The sequence below is a fragment of the Apteryx rowi genome, unplaced genomic scaffold, assembly GCF_003343035.1.
Source record: "Apteryx rowi isolate R43461 unplaced genomic scaffold, aptRow1 scaffold_6, whole genome shotgun sequence".
Taxonomy (NCBI): domain Eukaryota; kingdom Metazoa; phylum Chordata; class Aves; order Apterygiformes; family Apterygidae; genus Apteryx; species Apteryx rowi.
In genome coordinates this window covers 3,104,435-3,122,511 of record NW_020450871.1, presented here as the reverse complement: position 1 = coordinate 3,122,511, position 18,077 = coordinate 3,104,435, and the positions used below count along the sequence as shown (strand labels likewise).

Below are 18,077 nucleotides of genomic sequence, written 5' to 3'. Positions count from 1 at the left end.
CTGCTAGTTTAATGCCAGTCCTTTAAAAACACGAAAAGAATGACTCGGCAATAATCTGGTTAGTGGACATCAGTCCTGGGCAAAGGAACTGAATGGCTCRTTTGGAGCTGTATCTAGAAAGAATTCCAATTTACTGTGCATTTTTAGAATTGTCACTTGCTGATTTAGTTCTTCCTGGGCTTTGTTTCTAMGTATTCAGATTCAGCTAATAAAATAGAGTTTGGAAATATGTGGAAATATTAGGGTGGGTTTTCCTCTCCTCTTTTCTTGACACTTTTGCCTGAGGTTGGCACCTACTTAAACAGCTGTGTTGGGAATAGAGCGTGTAGTGTTGTCGCTGCATTTTTTTCTGTTGGACCGGGGCAGTACAAGATAAATGTCCTCCTCTGAAGTTTCCCTTGGCCCAGCTCTAAGATGGGGGATGCTAAGAGAGAAACAGTACCCATGCTTGTTTTAGGCTGCTGATTATGTAGGTTTTGCTCTKACCGATTAGACAACATGGTTCTGGAAATTTTCGTACCTGGATGGATTGCTTCTATCACTGCTACTGCTGGTGAAGCAGCAATGGGGAAGCAACTGTTTGAAAATGTTGACTGAAATGTGCCCTGTGAAACATTTCTCCTTTGCATTCTCTGGCCTTTTCTGTAGAATTAAATGCTTTAGCAACTATTTTCCTCTGTCATGATAATGCCTGATTGTATGATCTAAATAATTTTTTAAATAAAGCTTTTATGYCTTTTCTTTTTTCCACAGACACAAACACAGCTCAATGAAACTTAGAAAAAAGTTKCAAAAATGGCTTATGCAACGTTCATTCCAGGATAGCTGTTATAGATTGACCTGATACTTTCCTTTGTAAATGAAGACAAAATTAACATGAATAGCAGTAAGATGTGCCAAAGGATAATATTTTCTCAGGGGAAATACCATATAAATTCTCAGACATGCAAATGTAGTTAATACGAAAGTGAGAAAATATTGTCCTTTAAACCAACGTTCATGCAATGATATAGATTAGAAAAGGTAAAAACCTGAACAGTAGAAAAATAAGGAAAATTCTAATACCAAATGTAATTTTCCTCCCTTGACTCCTTTTGCCTTTCTTTCCCTCTTTCCCTTTTCTGTCTCATGTGCAGTGCATGAATTGTAGGGTCTCATTATTTGCTACATAAATCAAAATTTTACATTGTGTTGGTAATTTTTAGAAACTTGCTAGCTTAGATTCATATAATGAAATTTAAATTGTCTTATCCCATTACTTTAGGATCTGAGTTGTTATTTACAGGCTTCAAGTGCTTTATGCTTTAATCTAGCCCCAGATGAAGCTATTTTTGCACAACCATGAAAATTACAGAAATTTAACCCATTTCTTTCAAAGATCCTGAGAATCTTACTCCATTTTTCTGAATAAGGTGTCAGGAACCTTAGGGTATGTTTCAGATAGCTCTGTAAAATAGTACCTGAAGTAGGATGACTAGTATGTATCCCATATGCCTCACGTATTTTCCACATCATTAGTGTTTTCTTCATTGCAACGCCACCAGATAAAAAGGGACCAGTTCTCCAGCTCTGCATGTTCATTGTGAGAACGCGTTTTTAAATATTCTTTTATTAACCATTATGTTTTATTCTCCTTGAAATACAGATCATGGGAAGGAGGTTTTGTATGTGACCTAGTATCGCACAACATGAAAAACATTAAAGGAAAAGATGTATAAAATGATACAGGGAAATCCAATCCTTTTACTTTTTTCAAGTTTTCAGATGATGCACTTCCAYTGAACACTAACTTTTAGCACTCTGTCTCTTATTGCTCAGTATAATCCAAAATAATTACACATATAATTAGCATTCAATTAACATGAGTTACATTTCTGTAAGTGCTACTAACTTGGAATACTCCATTTACAGATTGTCCTAACTTGATAATAATATCAGTCTTTTATGGTGGTAATTGGCTTTTAGAAAAGACAAATTAGGTTCTCCATTAGAACATAAGAAATGCCCTGTTGGCTCAGCTTAATGGTCCATCRAGCCCAGTAGTCTCTCGTCGCCACTAGCAAAACAAGACAATCTTTGGGGAGAGCATTCAGCTGTCTCCCCTTTTTCTTCCTTAGCATCAAGAATTTCTGAATTAGGGATGCTGGAGGGTTCATTCCTGCCTAGTTCTTTCAGTTTCTGGTTATAGACTTGTTGTCCGTCCTCTTTTGAACTCRCTGATATTGTCCGCCTCCATAAATTCACCAGTTAATAATTTTTAACAAAGTTATGATGCTTTATATCATAAATATGCTTTCTTTATAATAGATTAGACAGAAGATGTTACAGATTTGTGAGCAGAAAAGGATTATGTGTATTTTCTTGCTTATGCAATAAGGTAGCATATTCACAACATAATGGTTTTTAATTTAAAAGATTTAGACTTGCTGAAAAACTTTAAAAAAATATGGCATAAACAACAAACTTTGAGAAACAGATCTATGAAGATATTCCTATTTGATAGTCGTACAAATTGTTTAAAAAAAGAATAAACATGGAACCATTGTAATTACATTCACAGATTACACTAAATAAGTGGAATGTTAAAGGAATAATGCAAACAAACCTGGAGAGATTACAGGAGGTAAATACATGATGGCGCTTGGTTGAAAAACAGAGACTCAAAGAAGGAAAAAACTTGGCCAGCGATTTAGTGATCAAGAAGTGGCACTTCTACTGCTATAGAAAGAGTGTTTAAGGCTCAGTTATGATAGACTGGGGAAGCCATCGAGGTAAGAGTTTAACAACAGATCGTAAATGCTTCCAGGCATTCTGGAAGGGAAAAAATGCGACATCTTTTTCGTATGGCCTTTCAGGTTATTCATTCGACTCTCTAAACCTGATTCAGCRAAAGGGCAATAAGTATTTCTCTTATTTCTTTCATCTTTTCTTCTAGGCTGTTTCACAAAGGACTAAGGTTAGAAAAGGTTTCCTGGGTGTCACGGTGACACACTCTCCTAATAGATATAGCTGTGCATTAGTAAAACAGGAATGCTTATACTTGTATCCTGAAATAAACTAAAAAACCCTTTTCCTTAGGGTTAGGATTCACCAGGCCCCATACAGATTTTGCTGATACAGAAATGCCTTTAAATCTTTTAACTGAATTTACTGCATCAGCAAAAATCCTAAGCCTTTGATTATGGCTGTTACTAACACAAGTGGAAGAAATTTCTTGAACTCTCTTACCCTTCAGTACACCAGCTGAAGCATTTTCACAATCTGTCCCATCATCGCTGAGCTGATTAAGGATTAATATGCTAGAAAGACAGTCCACTCAGGAGGGGGATTAGCTAGGCACCAATCCGTAGCAATACCACGTGAATCATCAAAAAAGACACTGTATAGCTATATTTAGCAAGGAAAAGTTGTGAAAATTTATTTAAAGATAGAAGGGAATATTTCATTGGGTTAAAACACAGTTCACCAGCTTCTTCAGGTGAAGAGGCTCCAAACTCTAGCAGTTTCCCATGTATTTGGATAATGTCAGCTATGAGGATTGTTGCCACTTCCTCGCTCATGGAAGAGGAGGTGACAACAGAAAACTAAGCAAAACGCCACTTTTCCTGTGAGGAAATTATTGAATACTTCCAATATTTCTATGCCTAATTAACTGTCTTCTATGGTAAGCAGCAGAGACTTCTAAGAATAATATTAAGTAAACATTTCTGGGCAATGTTATTTACTGATTTCTTCAGGAGAAAGCCTTTTGGACCATGTGACTCTACTGAATGACAGTTTCTTTAAAAACAGAGCTTGTAATTACAATTAAGTATCTGAAATTGCAGCAGTCAGACTCCAATTTCATAAAACATTAAATTGAGTCTGCTTTYGAATGTACTTGCACAACATTAAAAAGAGAGAGTGGAATGAATTATAACTTTTACATTTTACMTGCCAGTCAGAATGCTACAATAAAGTATATTTGCAAAATCATGTAAACAAACAAAAAAATCTACTTGCATGACACCTAACTCCAGTGAATGTTATTGCTTTATCTTCCTCTGAGGACTGTGCTTATGCTAACAGCAAAGATAAAAGGCTACAATTACCAAGTTATAGTATGAAAAAGGGGTTAGATCCAGAAGACRTTTAGCAAAAAAAATTAAAACTGATCAACATCTGGAGACAAATAGAGTCTTGCAGGGATATGTTAGCTGCAAAATGAAAGCAAAAAGGGTAATAAATGCAGATTAGAAATAAACAATAAGATCAGAGAAGACATTTCAGCTTTAAGCTCTTCTAAGGGCTATGAGAAAATGTATTCTATTTTTTCCACAGCCTGAAGATGATCTCCTAGCCTAAGTGTCACCTCTTATTTGGCTTCTATACTAGTGTAAATTAACCCTTCATTCTTCATTTTGTAGTTTGCACTCTATATATACTATTGCTAAAAATTAAATTAACTGGTTCTGTTTTTAATCTTAGCAACACTCCCAGTAGTTTTCTGAACAGTCTTAAATATTTCAAGAATTTAGAGAGAAATGGATTGGTTTACACCACTCAATACAAATGTGGTCAAGATCAGCAAGGTTCACAACCAAATTACATAAAATCAGTGGTAAATGTACATGTTTTATAGCTGCTGTTAAGTGCCAAATGCAACATTTGTTGGACAAATTTGGTTAGAATGAGATATCCTAAGCAACTTTATTTCTGCTCCTCTCATAGTTTCTAATGAGTCTCAAAGGTATTGAGACCCCTTCTTTTATTAGAAATAAGGATTGATTATATGATCAAGCTCAAAAGAATACAAATAGGAAAAGGCACAGAGATAACATTTTCAGTGAATTTTAGTGATATCTGTGGGTTTTTTTAATTTATATACTTTCTGCGTTTTGCTTTCTGATAAAATGAACCAATCAGTATCCTGGGAGCTGTTCTCAATCTGTGAATTGAACATAAGAACTGTTTGTTAAAAGCTTTACAACGTCCTTCCCGGAGAAGGATCATTAAAGAGGTGTCTTCTTCTGACTGACATTCCTGGCATGTGTTTTTTAAGCTTTACAAGAGTGGCACGGCTGTGATAAGGAAGGAGAATGGGTCATTTACTGTGGTTACAGAGAGACACTTCTCTTGAGGGGCATTGATTTTTTCATTTTGGCTTGCATCATAAATAGACATTGAGGAAAAAGTACCACTCARTGATTGTTTGCATGGCAAAAGAGAATTGAGATACTTTTCATTGAAAAGGGAACCTTGTTGCTGCATTGATTTTTATCTGACTCCTGTCTGTTTGTGTGTACAGAGCTAATGTATAATCAGAATCACTAAAAAGGGGAACAGTAAATCCCATTATATGTTATCTTACAATAGCAGAAAGTATGAGATCCGTTTTTAGAACTGTGACATAAAACTAGGCTTTAATTTTTCCAAATAACCATTGAAAGTGTTAACAGTTAAAACATCTGGTGACCAGGATATGAAAGTTCTGAGCTATATTCACATTTTTTTTCCATTAAATAGTGGGTGAACAAGGCTTTTACACCTTCTCCTCACGTCAAAAATGTCTGTTAAATTACAAAGAATTTTCATCTAAATACTTTAATCATTGTAAATGTTTGCATTATAGCCAGATTCACACTTAAATTGTGACACAGAATTACAGAGCTGAGAAAACAGAACTTCCAATCAATTTTTCAGCAATTCACCATCTCAACCAATTTCTCCTGCTTTTTATCTCCTGGGAAGAATTTTCCCWTATTATATTACCTTGTTCTTCCTATTTAACCAAAAATAGTGGTTCTGCTCTGGTTGAGAGCAAAAATATTTCTACCCTGGAATCTGGTGAGTGTCCAGCCTGTACAAATGTGATAAATGCCTTAAATTAATTGTCATTCAGTTTCTCCTAATGTAGAAAAGTCCTTGAAAGAGAGTGTTACAGCCAGGAATAAAGAACTGGAGGTAAGCAACTGTCTAAGAGAGATGAGAGATCCGGTTAAACAGATGAAAACCTATTTGCAAGGCTTCATTTGCATTTAAGGAGAAAAGCCCAGAATTAAAATGAAAGATGATTTGCTAGAARGACTTTAAAGAGATGGAAAATACTGAAAAGGGTAGCAAAAAAAAGAGGACTAATTTTTAGTGCTGAGCACTCATAACTACAGCTCTGCATTTTTTGAAATATTCTCTTTTTTTTCTTTCAACCTTTTCATATAAATCTGTATTATTTCGTTGTTGGTTCTTACCTATCTCAGTTTTACTTAATATGCTCTCCTTTATTTTCTGCATCTCTTTATATTTCTATCCAAAATTTCTTCAGTTCATCTTTCCCTGCTCATTTTTAAACCATGGCTCAGAAATGAGTCTTTCTTGCAGAAGGTCTCTCTCTACATTAGATCATATTTACAATAATCTAAGCAAAGACCACAGTTCTTCAGGGAGTTCCCTGACTTTGCTACATATCTTTGCACAGATTTTTGCTTTCATGAACTGCTTTTTTTTCAGTRAAGTCAAAAGAAGAACTGAATATATCTCGATTTTTATAAGAGTACTCATCGTTTTGGTACCTGAGTACTGATGTTCCAGCTATTTCATCAGTCACCTTGTTTCCCCAAAGACTGCTTTTATCCTTAGAGCTGTATCCTTCAAGGTTTGCACTGAGTTGGTCCATAGCAGAAAAGAATTTAAGCTTTTTTGTTTAAAAAAATAAGTAGCCTCTATCTTTTTTGAAACTTCTGTTTACTATTAATTTCATTCAAGTTATGGCTCAGCTGATCTTGTTAACTGACAGGTGAAACACAAAAATCTTTCAAAACTGTGTAGTTGAGGAATTGCTTGAGTTAATACAGCTGCAGTTAGAGGGCAGGCGTCAGGTAACCATCCCTCAAGAGCTATTTTGTTAACCTCAATTCACATTGCAGACAGATTAACACCATGACCCAGTCAAGGGCTGCTGGTCTTCCAGTGGTGGCTTCTCAGCCCATTCTGGGACCTAATTTGGCACCYGTCTGTTATCAGTTCCTGAACAGAAGCAGACAATGCTTCTGGCCATCAGTTCGTGTAGATCTCAGAACCAGCAACACTTCTGGTATAGTGCTTTTGAACTTTTGAGAAATCTGTCAATAAGTTCTCATTTTAGTATGCTGTCAGCTTGTCTGAGTCCAAAACTGTGAACACATATTCCTTTTAGAGAAAGAATGAAAAAAGAACTGTATGAGAAGGACTGCGTTGATTAAAGATAGGAACTAGGAACTAGGTTGTTGTGATATTTACTGAACTATGTGTTTGTTCTCTGCTCACTCCAGTTACAGACTAAACCACTTTAGTTTAAAATTTTGTTTTATACAATTGTAAGCCTTCAGTAACCAGCCTGAAGATAGATAAGTTTGTATGTTTTGCTTAGTAAATAGGGCAGATTAGGAGGATATACATAACCAGCTGTCATGGCTYAGCTGACTAGTCAAAATTCTCTAAGTCTTAGTAATTTGACACTTTTGATCATCTGTCCATATACTGAGAGATCTGTGGACTGTCCCACTGAAATTGGAATTGTAAATATGGAAGGTTCAGGATGACAATGTAAATATAGTGACACATGAGATCTAGTACCTGGAGATCGTTTAAGATAGAGTAATACCACTTCATTTTTGAAACATTTACATTGAGGAATGACAACAACTAGCAAGTCAACTATACTGAACAGGTTATATTGAAATATAGCAACGTGAATATATCAGTTAAGATGAAGAAACTATGACAGCTGTACCAACGTTACTGGAAGATTATCCCAAATTACTAGGCCGTTTCAGTTTCTTTATTGAGTGTGCTTGGAAAATAGTGCAGTCACATCTGTGGTGTTCTGAGGCCAAAGTGTAAGTGACTTTACCAGATGTTACAGGACATTCATGAGCCATAAGTGAAATGAAGGCAACCATCTTCTGTAGTAGTCTGTTTTAGAGGTCAGTGTGGCRTGATTTGCTTCATTTAAACTTTATCAGCTCTTCAGAGTATTTACTATTTGGAGAATTTCTTCCCTCATTTTCATTTTCTGATGGTTAAAGTAATAGGATGAATTGAAAAGAAACTTCTTTGACTCTTACAGTTGTCATGATGACGGATCTGCTTTTTACTCTGCATATTCTGATATGCTCAGTCACGATTCTGTTGTACTCAAATGCAGTATGTTTTAATTTACTTTGTAACTGATACTCACCTTCGTATGCATTTTCACAAAGGGCTTTATGTAGATAAATTTCCCATCTTGCAGTCAACCTGTCATCTCCTACAATAAGACGATAGAAATCACAAGTATATAAATATCATTTCAACACTGTGTCTTCAGACGAGCTAAATAAGAGAATGTGGAATTAAAATATCTGTACTAAGAAGTTTGCTAACTRTTTATTACATAGGCTTGGCAGGGTTGTATGCAAGTTGAGCAGAGAGCCCAAAAGTGAGTTCAAAGAAGAATGATGATACTGTTTGTAATTTGGGTGCTTTGTCGCTAACCTATGACAAATAATGGTTTTCAAGTTATATTAACATCTAAAAGGAGCATGACTGATTGTGGCATGGGGCTGAAGTAGCCTTGGATAGATTTCATGGTATCTTGGGAACTCTTCATATGACTGAGGTACTTCTTAACATAAGAAGAGATAGCTGATTCAGAATACAGCTTACATTAAATAGGACTCCAAAATTACAAGAGTAAAATCTATCAGTTACTCATTACATTTCATGCCTTTATTCCATATCTTATACAAACTTAATATTACCAACTTACAAATAGTGCGACTTGATAAGTGTTAACACTTTCCATATTGGATTCAGAAATATAGGAGTTGCTTTTCTTTTAAAGTGCTTAAATACAGATATTCCTCAGAAGATATTACCGGTAAATTAGGAGTATGACTTGAGTGCTTTTGTTAATGTGAAAAAACACAGAAACTTTTTGAATTTTATAAACTTCCTTCTTTTTTTAATTGGTTAATTTATCCATAATCAGACGTAGTGATTAAAGCAGATTTTTTAATGTGTTAGTTTTTCTCTAATGACTCATGACCCATGGGAAAGGATGATAATTTCTTCACCACTAACTGAGTCTTAATAACCACACGTTCATTGTCATTCAGAATAAGAAAAAAAAAATTAGCTTTTTACTGTGTGTTTTCAGTAGAATGGTAATTAATGAGGCTGTGTTTAACAGCGGCTTCCTTTACRTGCTGTTACATCTTTTAAAAGTCTTTGGATTTTTGCATCGGGTGGTTCAGTTCTAGTCTAGTTTTAAGGTTAGTGCTTGCTAGTTTGAAGCAATTGCAGGACAGTTACCAGTCTTTATCTGGCAGGCCAGTTATCATCGTAGGCCAGTCCTACAAAGTATTGAATGCTTTCAGCTTCATCTAGAAGTTTAGAGAGCTTAGCAGTTTGCCAGGTCAAACCCTATCTTAGGTTAATAGAAGTAAAATACCTTTCATAGTGTTGCTCTAGCTTACTAAAGGGTAACACAGTAGGTCATTAGTAATAATGTCAGATAATGGGAAATAACCTTCTGCACATGAAACTTTATATCAACAAAAAGGTCAGTATATTGTAGTAGTTACATCTAGTAGCAAATAATATAATCAGCAAGAGCTAATTTGACTGCAGCCATGGCTTAGTGCCCAGTAGGCAAAACTGGCATAGGATATGTCCCTTTCGCTGTTTCCCGCTCTCCAAAATTGAGGACTTGTATAAAAGGGGCGGTTGGCCAGAATAATTGTTATCTCTTAAAATAAGAAAGCTCTTATGGTTTGCTTTTATGAAATAGTTGTTACAYTTAAGTTTACATCTGACCTTTCTCTGAGATGACTTTTCCAGGTAAAGATGTCTCCTTAGAGGAAGACAGATGCTTCACCTTCCTGCCCAGATTCCCATTGAACAGGAGGGAGCAAACACTGACTACTTCAAAAGATGTGATGGTCGCTTAGGATTTAGGCTTATGTTCGCTTTGAATAGGTTGATGTGATTTTGGAAGTTACTACCTCTTGGGTGTCATTGTCTCCGCTCGGCTAGGGATTACCATCCTAAAGCAGAGCTGGCAGTAAGAATGCTCCCCAGCTGCCTCAGTGCAACGTCTGTCACCCTGGTTTAAACCACGGAGAAAGATTTGATCTAATAAGTTTGAACTGATATTGCAACATGTAGAGAGCTGACCTGTGGTTTAATAACCTCCAACTGTGAGGTGATGAGAGTCAGCTGGGGAGGAAGAGGTGTGTTCAGCCAAACCCAGGAGAAGCCATCACTTTCCCAAGTACTTCCCAATCACAAACAATGAATATAGGAGTGTCTACTAGCATGCAGTATTTTTACACCCTCTAATTGCTGCCTGTAGCCATTTGGCTACATTTTAACTTGATGCATATGTTCCAGCATTCTCTTATAGATTCAGTTCCTATTTCTTGATATTGTATCAACATCAGCAACCCCCCCCCCACACACACACACAACAATATATTCTTAGTTTTGTTAGAAAGTAACTGTGACTAGATTACTTAGCTAACAAGGATGTTCAAGCCAGAGGCCTTTTTAACCAAGTAAAATGATAGGATAAAAACATTTCCAACTGAGCAAAACATTTCAATCGATGCTTTGAGATAGACTTCATACATTTATCTGCCTGTTACAAGACCTTTTACATGGAAATAGAATTTGGATTAATCCTTCTACTTGTTGTAAAAGCCCAAGAAGATATGTAGTATATATTTACAGGAAAAATGAATTAAAGGATAAAATTTAGAAATGATGACTGTAACTACTTCTCTGCTACTAGTGGAATCCCTTCTACACTTTGTTAGACTTAGACCTGCCCCTCTAACTGCCCCAGTTAAGGAAGCCTGTGTGAACCTGTCTGACACCTAGAAGAATATTAGCTAGGTAGCCGTTAGTTCTTCTGTAATTTGTCTCCTGCCATTTAGCTCCAGCTTCCCTGGTTTAATGAGTGTTGACAGTGACTTGGGTCAGGATTCAGTTGTCTGCATGTAGTGTCTAGTACCATTTAAGACAAGCTACACTGTCCCACTTGCCTGCAGCTGCAGCTCCGGAAGGGCTTGGGTCTCCATTATGTCTTGTATTGGGTTTGCAGCACCATGTGGAGTGTCACATATCCAAGGTCACCTCTCATGGCATTCAATGCCTGTTTTTAGGCAACTAAATCAAATCCCAGGAGGAAGTCTATTTAAAACAGATTAAGAAATCTAAATCCAGGTATCTGCCCGTACATGTAGAAATAAAAGCTCCTGTTACAGCTGGTAAAGATATATTCTGTTACCAAGCTAGTTTTGACAAGTGAGCAATTAAGAAGCTGATTAAGGAAGAGGAGGAGAACAAATAGTGAAAGAAGTAACTTCTTTAATCAGTCATTTAGTCTGCGACTAACGTGATTCACGTGTGAATGTCCTGCATTACAACCATTTTATACTCTTGCACACCTCACAAGGAGCAGGATGAGGCAGATTTAAGGAAATTTAAGTAAATCTAAGTGGATATAATTTACACTATGTTACATGTAACTTCTGATTTGTCCCTAAAGATATTGAATTTGTCTGTAGAAAAGAATGTGTATCTCCTAGTATAGGGCTCATACTGAGTTGAAGTTTTAAAACATTCTGTGGCCTCACAGGGTGAAGGAAAGCCTGAACTGACATGAAAGATTTAAAAGATGATGAGTTGTTGTCACATAAATCATCCATTTCTAATTCAAATCGATAGAATATTTAATGTGACTAGATTGGATCTTTTGCCAACTTCTTACATTTATTTAGGGATGTTATGAGTTGTGACTTCAGTTTGGAATTTTGTTTGTTTTAGACTAGGACCTGATATCCTTATGAATTTAGGAGTGTAGAAGAACATCAGCAAAGATCAAATGAAGGTTTGATTGTTCTCTTTCAGAAGTGGGACCTAGAATACTGATTTCTTGTTCAAATGTAGTAACAGCTAACTAAACAATTTTCCTCATCTATGTCATTTTAGGCAATGATTATAGATACGAAAGGTTGGAAGCCAAGTTATTTTTGAGATTTTTGAGACCTTTATACTCATTACTCATGATGCATTTGAACTCTTTCAGTTTATATGATGTTGTCTTTGGAGAGATTGAGAGCTCAAGCGTAAGGGTGCATAGGTATTCCTCCCCAAAAGCAGGTGCAATACAGCTAGCAGTCATGTCAGAAGTACTGTTTCTTCAGGTGAAAATGCAAAGGCACATTATTCATTTGCATCCAAAATAAACTTTATTTGCTCATGTCACTGCTAATACCAGAGTCATGTCAAGAGTACTGGGAAATGTTAGATGCTTTTACTTTATTTGCTAATATAAATGCAGTATACAGAAATAATTCATACACCATTCCTTTCTCCTGTAGTTGTTCTTTCATGCATGTCTTTGTACGTGTAATAATTTGTGTAGTACAGAGAATCTGTAGTTACCTTATCACTTGCAGCTATTATTTTTGAATGCAAAATGCAGAATACAATGTTTACAAGTAATTTGTAATTAAATGTGGTTAAAGGTATGCATTTCAAAATGACCTTTTAACGCAAAGTGAGGATGGCAATTGTAATTATTTTCCTTCCCAGGCCAGTCATGTCCACAGACTTTTAATAATTTTATGTTCATACTTTCCTTTAGTGTGGAAACTTGTTGGCATCAATGACACTGTGATCCTGTCCTGAGATTTATTATTGTGGAAATGAGAAAAGAAAGAAAACTTAATAGAGAAAGAAAAAAAAATGGGTAAGGAGAATATTTTATAGACCATAGTTTTCTTCATTCCCCACCTCAGACCTTAATCAGATCGCTTCATATAAAGCTCTGGTACAGAAGGTCAAAAAAGCAGGACACCACTTAGTATCTGAAATAAGGACAACAAAGAGGTTGCAATCTAAAAGGAGTAGTGAGATTTTTGCAAGAAAGCTGAATAAAATACCTCTCCCAGCACAGATGGTTATTTCATGCAATTAAAAATAAAGATCATCTTTTAGGGCCAGCTTTCCTATAAAAAGTCATGCAGGGCATTTTGAGGGATGTCAGGTATTTGGTGAGAAGGAACTGCTGAACTCAAGTGGAAAAAGTCTAGATGGACAGAGCTGTGAAGAGGGTTAATTATAGTGCAGAAGGCAAGGATTGTAAAGTTAAAAAATAAAAAATACCTGATACTAGCTGACTGCTGCTGCTAACCTTTCCTGTTGTGAAGTTTTAAAAAACATGAAAATAATTTTAAAAATATTCTAACAATAAAATATTTTCTGCTGTTCAAAAGAACAAAAAATGTCTATCATATGTTGCTCCTCTTCCTTTGGGGACACTGGAACCTTCACAGTAATATACAGAATTCAGGCATGATTGCACTTGCTTAATTAAACTCAGTCCTTTCTGCCAGAATACGTTGGTTCCATCTTCCTGTAAACGATCGTGTCACTGTCATGTTGAAGCTGCAAGATACATGGGTGCCACAGCGCAGGTAACGCGCTGCGATGCCCCAGGTACAACAGGTTATGTATTCTTAGCATTCCCTGCAGCTCCCCTGCGTCTCTGAGCCACTGCGCTGGCCTGACATACGCATGCCGTGGATCAATAACAAGAAGCTGAAATTGAAGTCTGTAATTCTGAGAAATACCTTCATCTGTAGCAGAGTTGACAGGGTTCCCCCTCCCACCCCAGTATTAAAGAAGAGGGGAAATCATAAAAGCTGTGATGGCTTCTTACATATTTCTTCTCTTTTAAATTTTACAGTTAAATTATATGTTACTAATTCTTTAAAGGAAGGTATTAACATACATATTCCAGGTTGCTGCTTAAGGTCACCATAAAGTAATGTAGATATGTACAAGAAGCTATATTAAATTCTAAATACCTTTTAGTCTGTAATGTAATTAGTTTGATTAAGACTGGTTATCTCTATTAATTAGCATATCTATTGGAAGCATTGACTGAAGTGCTTTTCATGATCACCAGCTCCTTCTTTATGGACTTGGAAATTCTTTCATTGTATCTGTGGCAGGGTTAACTGCAATGAGATCAAGTCTCCCCAAAGATGGGAGGCATTGTGACTGTGGAGTTCGCAGTTCTCCCAGAAGAACTGGCAGACGACGAAAAGATGAAGGAATGGGATTTGCTCAGGTTTAGAAGATTAGGAAGGAACACAATAACATTTTCTAGCATATATTACATTATTTTTAATTGGATGATGATCAGTTTTTCTGTATAGGTGGTGGGGATCAAGAAAATAGTCTGATTTTTGGTCAAGAAGWTTTAAGTTAAGGTAGATTTTTCTAAATATAAGAAAAATTAAACACTGGATCCTCTCTGTGAGAAGAGATTTTGAAGTATTCTTCACAGGTGATTTTTAAAAGTATGATATGACAAGTCTCCCTTTGGAATAATCTAGGTATTACTGTCCTGCCTTAAGTTAGAGGACTTATCTAGATGATCTTTTGTGATTGCCTTAGAAATAGCTGGTTCTATGATTCATGAATATGGTTCTGTGATTAAGAGGAATGAGTTATTATTCGTATAGGAAGGTCTCTTGTCAAAATGTTTGGATAGGAAATTTAGGAAGGTGCTTGCTTGCAGAATCTGATAAGTTTCTAAAATACTGATTTTAGCTTTTTCTAATGGATACAAGGCTCAACAAGTCARCTAAAGAGAAAGAGAGTAAGTTAATACTTGGCATACAGGAATTTTCACAAACTGGGAAGAGAACTGAACTATAATGTGCACGGGAAGAATTATACATTTTGTTATTTTGGGTTTAATAAAAATAGACAAGCTAGGAACACTTAGCAAAAAGCAGTACAGTAGGGTACTTTGTAGATTATTGCTTGAGCTATTTAGAATATAGGAAACTTTTATTTTTCTTCTCCAGTATTAGAGTTTATGAGGTGCTTTACAAGTTTCTCATGGTTGAAAGGCTGAAATTGACTCTGGTAACTTCCCTCCCGAGAGACTTATTCTGTGCTGCATAGGGTAGTAAATTTTTACAATCAATTTAATTAATTAATTTAGTAGATCAGTTTTTTTTTTTTTTTTTTTTTTGGTGATGTATTCTTTCAAGGACTTCAAAATTAATATTTTTTTTCTTTTCTGACCATGTTTTTTTGTAAAGCTTTTCCTCACTTTCACTTTGATATTTATTTACTGAATGTGCAGACTGACCACTTTAATACATTATTCCTTTGTGGTTCTAGTGGATTAAATAAAAAATACATGTTAAATGTGTTGCGAGTTATATGCCTATTAGTATTGCCTATAAGGGATTCAGGGAATTCTATAGCTGTACTTAAGTCATAGGTTCACCTTCAAAAAAATCGGAAAGACAGTGAACAGGAAATCACTAGATGTGTACATTTTCTTATTTTTTTTTCCACCCAGTTCTTTTCAATTCTGAAAATATCTGCCACTCCACTTCAGGGTTGCATCATCACTGGTTTCCCTATTTAGGCTTTTAGTTTTCCAACAGTATACCAGCCTTAGAAGGAGTAAGTCACCTGAACTCTTTCCATATGACTCATGATACATTATATTATGCACATTAACTTTGMCACAAACTTTTATACTTTGACATCTCTTTTTGTACGAAAGTAGTGTTTCATTGAAGAGCTATATCTATCTATCTGTATATATRCACACACTTCTTCATAAACAGTTATCCATTCGGTATGGTTTGAGATTAGTAAAGTAATACAGCTATCCCCCTAGCAAGTTCTTTGTATAAGTGCACTTTTCCATCATATGCTAGCTCTCTTTTTCCTTTCCATCTCTTCACTGCTTCCCCACTGCTCCTGCACTCCTTCTTTTTGTAACTGTTGTGAATTTAATTTTATTTTTAGGATACCCAGGGTTAAATGGTGTTTCTTTTGCTTGGTTGGAAATTAAAACAAGTTTTTAATTCTTGCATACTGTATCACCCATGCTGCATCTTCTTGTTTTGCCTGTCATGGTCAAGAGCATTTATCTGTGGTTTTCAGTCACTGTGTTTAATAATGACTTTCTTGGATGCACTGAGAAGATTGTTTTTGATTAACAGGCAAGATTAATTAATTACATGGCCAGACATCTTTTCGCCCATTTAAGAGGGGCTGTTTTTTGTGACTTCAAATGCTGCCTGCCCAAAATCATGAGGGCCTCATCCAAGAAAAACTTGTTAGCTAAGTCTACCTCATTCTAAGTTCATGCATGACAGATGATGGTTCCCATATAACATTAGCTTAAAACATTAAGTACTTGAGTTGCATTTCAACCAACTGAAATATTTCAACAGATATGCCTGAGGAGGCTGCCAAGGTCTATTATTTAGCAGAAACCTTTTTATCTGACTACATGAGAGTGAGTGCCGTTGACTGAGTAAGATGGAGTTTTCTGGTGTATATATATATATCTTTGTGAGTCTAGAGATTTTCACTTTGTATCTTGAAAGTCAGAATCATTTTTTAAAGAAGCACCTGTTCTAGGGAATTCAGTCGTACTTCTCGGTGCAGGAAATTGCAGATTTTTGCAGTTTACTTCCCTCATCAKCAGCATGTTCCAGCTAACAGGCGAGGTTAGGTGTTTTTCTGTCTGAAGTGGTGGTGACAAAAACCTCCTGTCCCAGAAAAAGAGCAATAAGAGCCTCCGGCATCTTAATGGAAAACGATGTCTTCTAGGTAAAAGTTTAATTACTGATTTCAAAAATAAAAAGCAGCTAACATAAAAGAAAACTACTTCTGTAGCAGTCTTTGTACATTTACCATGTTTACAGAAAAAGTTCTTGGAGAAAGTTTAGGCAAGCATATGGCTGGAAAGCATATTTCTGAAGACCATCTGTGATAAGAGCTATAAAGAAAATTCAGGACAAAAGTTTGATTCAACTGAACTTAAACTTTTTTTGCAGARACTATTGTTTTTAAATATTTCTCTGGATTGGATCACGGTGGCAGTTCATGTATCATTCGTAACTGAATTTTGAATTGGGGAAGGGGGGGGAACACCACAGTTTTTGCTTCCGTGGGCAAACTTTGTTCTACTTTTCTGTCAGAATAACTTTAAACCCCCATCAGGTAATTCAGCACAGAGTAATCTTTCTCTTTAGGCATCTGGCGGACTGTTGTAAGCAGTGTGGAAGAAAAGCTTATAGAAATGGAACTAGAAATGTTAGCTTCTCATAGAGTGAATCACTTTAATCAGGCGCTGGAAACTTTCCATCATTAATTTTGTCCCATCCCTCTGAGATAAGCTTCTGGGACTTCCTTTGCTGGGAAGCCTACCTATGGGAATAAAACAATTCTCTTCGCACTGCTCCTCCCCTCGCTTACCTCTCGCCCAGAAAGTTTGGTTATGCGGAGATCGCTAGCAGTTGTATCAGGCCGACCTGGCATGCAGGGCCCCCCGCCAGCGGCAGCAACGCGCACGGGGAGCTGCGGGGCGGCGAGGGGGGAGCGTCGCCTGTGACGGGGCAGCACCTCTTCCACGCTCCACAGCCAGCGCGGAGACCATGATGGCATCAGCGGGGGGAGTACGGCGGCTTCAAAAAGGGGGGTGGTGACTTTGGAAGTGAACTGCCGCACGGGGAGCCGTCACGAGTTTCCTCTTCAGAGATCAGTTGTTAGGTCTGCTGTTTATTTGGTTGCCATTTTTTGTTGTTTTGCTCCTCTTCCTGCTCTTTTTCTGCACTCGGCTGTGGCTGGTGGCAGACAGGGCGAGGCTTCCTTCTGCGAAGTAAACAGATTTTTTTTTTTTTTTTTTTACAGTGAATGTGTCTAACAACGTGCGTTGTAATAAGCTATGCGAAAACTGCAGCGTGTAACGAGAAAATGATTATGTTGTTGGCCAGAATGTTTTAGTGAGTGGCTCTCCCCCGAGTGTGCTACACAGTACTGCAGGGATGTTAGTTAGTTAGGACATTAACTTTTCTCCTGCTGAGTATTACTACTTACAGTTACATCAGGGATTAGTAAAACTGTAATCTTCTGAACTGAAGAAGTGCAAAAGAGGAGTAAGGGGAGTATCTAAGAATACAAAAGTGGAACATGTACAGAGGGCACTGAAATGGTCCAAAAGGGGAGCAAATGCGGGGAGAGAA

At 36.6% G+C, this 18,077-nt stretch overlaps 1 protein-coding gene and 1 long non-coding RNA gene across 2 annotated transcripts in view; one reads left to right on the top strand and one right to left on the bottom strand.

The window, feature by feature from the left end:
• The window catches only part of SDK1 (sidekick cell adhesion molecule 1), a 432,311-nt gene that overhangs the window by 161,981 nt on the left and 252,253 nt on the right, over positions 1-18,077 (top strand). The window lies entirely within an intron of this gene.
• Positions 1,629-17,576, bottom strand: LOC112974268. The gene is made up of 3 exons (XR_003256235.1): positions 17,311-17,576; positions 16,462-16,601; positions 1,629-8,263 (listed from the first exon to the last, which is right to left on the bottom strand). It is a non-coding gene; the product is annotated as an uncharacterized LOC112974268 (long non-coding RNA).